The sequence below is a fragment of the Tachysurus vachellii genome, chromosome 6, assembly GCF_030014155.1.
Source record: "Tachysurus vachellii isolate PV-2020 chromosome 6, HZAU_Pvac_v1, whole genome shotgun sequence".
NCBI classification, from domain to species: Eukaryota; Metazoa; Chordata; class Actinopteri; order Siluriformes; family Bagridae; genus Tachysurus; species Tachysurus vachellii.
The window spans coordinates 254,306-257,334 of record NC_083465.1 but is presented as its reverse complement, the minus strand read 5'-3'; positions in this window follow the sequence as shown (position 1 = coordinate 257,334).

Genomic DNA, 3,029 nt, shown 5'->3' with positions numbered 1-3,029 from the left:
TCAGCCTCTGGTCAGCGAAAAAAACAGGTTTTAATTAATTAATGAATAATGAATGAAACAAGAAAAAAGAAAGTATCACAACAGAAAATTGTATCAGAAGAGACGAGCAGAGTGAATGTGTGTGTGTGTGTATGTGTGTGTGCGTGTGTGTCTCACATCAGCGTGAATGTGTGTGTGCGTGTGTCTCACATCAGAGTGAATGTGTGTGTGTATGTGTGTGTGCGTGTGTCTCACATCAGAGTGAATGTGTGTGTGTGTGTAGGTGTGCGTGTGTCTCACATCAGAGTGAATGTGTGTGTGTGTGTGTGTCTCATATCAGAGTGAATGTGTGTAGGTGTGCGTGTGTCTCACATCAGAGTGAATGTGTGTGTGCCTCACCTCAGAGTGAGTGTGTGAGTGAGTGTGCAGGTGTGTGTGTGTGCCTCACCTCAGAGTGAATGTGTGCACGTGAGTGTGTGTGTGAGTGTATGTGAGTGAGTGTGTGTGTGCCTCACCTCAGAGTGAGTGTGAGTGTATGTGTGTGTAGGTGTATGTGTGTGAGTGAGAGCGTGAGTGTGTGTAGGTGTGTGTGTGTGTGCCTCACCTCAGAGTGAGTGTGTTAAAGACAGTGTGTATTGAAAGCCTTTATAGGCCGCGCACTCAGAAAAAACGTGACGTAATCACCAGGAGCTGTTTAAAGTGAAGGGGCGGGGTTAATCAGCGGGAGGGGATCAAATGGGCGTGGCTTCACAGCACTAACCTTTAATGAGCTGATTTTACTGTAAAATACTTATTAAAGTAAACAGTGAAATAATCATATTCAGTGTTAAACCATCATAAAATAAAATTAGCATATTTATATATTAGTAATAAATTTCAGACATAACTAATGCTAAAAAATAATTAGTTAAAGTTCAGTGAAACAGAACTCATAGTGTATTATCACTAGTGTGTGTGTTTCAGCTGCTGATGTCTGAGTAGAGGACTGTGTGTGTGTGTGTGTGTGTGTGTGTGTGTGTGTAAGGAGCTGTAGTCCTGACTGTGTATTATCAGGAACATGTGGACACACTGATCGGAGATCTGCTCCTGTAAACACAGATCATTATCAGTGCAGAGCTACTGAACCCCCCCCCACACACACACACACAATACAGTGTGAATAACATTTATTAGCCCCTAACTAAATAATTATTACTAAATATTAAAAGCTTCAGTGTTTCTTTTCCAGTCCACTGTGCAGGTGATTTTGTGATGTTCTGTAAATACAAAAGCAACTAAAATTCCAAACACAATAAGATCTTGTATTATTGTGAGTTCTCATCATCATTGGTGTGATTTAATTTCCACTGGTTACAGTTTAAAGTTCATGTAAATCCTGGTGGTAGAAATTAACTACAAAAAAAACATGTACAAAGAAATACAACAACAATAATAAATGACACACACACTATTGCTATTAGTGTGATGGACAGAGACACTTTTGTTTATATCATTAAGTCAGTAAGTGTGTGAGAGACAGAAAGAGTTTCCTGTGTCTCCTGAGAGAGTCTCTACAACTCTGTTAGCCGCCAACTCACACAGAGCGTCTGCAGGCAGCACTTAAGCAGATAACACACACACACACACACACACACACACACACACACACACACACACAGTGCTTTATAACAGAGCAGTACTGACAGACTGAACTCACAGAAAGGAAACAAACCAAAACATAAATATGATTTATTACTTCAGATAGAGACACTGATATAGAAATAAAGACAGACTGAGAAACAGACATGTTATACACAGAAAGAGAGAGAGAGAGAGAGATAGAGAGAGAGACAGAGAGAGAGAGAGAGAGAGATAGAGAGAGAGACAGAGAGAGAGAGAGAGACAGAGAGAGAGATAGAGAGAGAGACAGAGAGAGAGAGAGAGAGACAGAGAGAGAGAGAGACAGAGAGAGAGACAGAGAGAGAGAGAGACTTTATTTGACTTTTTCAACACTTTATTTACACAAGTCACATATTAAAATTCATGGCGACTTAATAAATAAATAAATAAATAAATAAATAAATATGTTGAGATGGTTTCTACATCGATTAAAACATGGGTGATTAGTTGAACTCTGGTGCAAAGTTCAGTTCTCCTTCCTCCACAGAGCACAAAACATTCTCCCAACACCTCACACATTTAAAACCATCAACATTGTTCATACTTTTGTAAAAATTAAAATCAATTAAAATCCTTGATCAGCCGTTTCAGTATCGTTGTGGCCTCACAGTCAGTGTTCTGTGTAATCTGGTTTCTCCGGCTCAGGTATATTGCCATCTTCGCTTGACAGAAGATGAAGTTGACCAGTTGGCACCTGAACCTGTGTTTCCTAACGTACTTAAAACCAAAAATAAAACATCGAACAGTAAAAACAACATAAAACAGCCTTAAAATGCTCCGTAAAAACACAAACAGTGACTGTAACCTGGAGCAGTGAATAAAAGCATGAACAACTGTTTCTCTCTGTGAACACAAAGGACAGTCGTGTGTAATATCAGGGTTTATAACAGATATAAAAGAGTTCACAGAGAGAATACAGTGTAAAATCCTCCACTGGAGCTCAGCAGCTTGTTTGGTTAACGCTGGTTTGTACAGTGTCTCCTCTCTGGTTTAATATCAGCATTAAGACCTAAAACACGTCTCCATGTGGTGTCGACCCTCACACTCAGTTTATTCTTATTTAAAACCCTAACACAGGCTCCCTGTCACTGACCCAAAGTCCATCTCCCCTTCACCCGAGACAGAGAGAGAGAGAGAGAGAGGGAGAGAGAGAGAGAGATGGTAACAACAAACCCTCTCCCACAGTGAACAGTTTACACAGAGAACTCTCGTACTGAACACAGTAAAAGTCCATAATAAACACAGCAGAAGTCTCAGTGAACTTGTAGAGTATCAGATTAAAGCAAGTGAATAAGACACTCAGTCTAATGCAGCTGATATTCTGTGGAGTTTATTTCAATTTGTGTAAATTGTTTGAAGAAGTTACGATGAACAGATCGTTAGATCTTAAA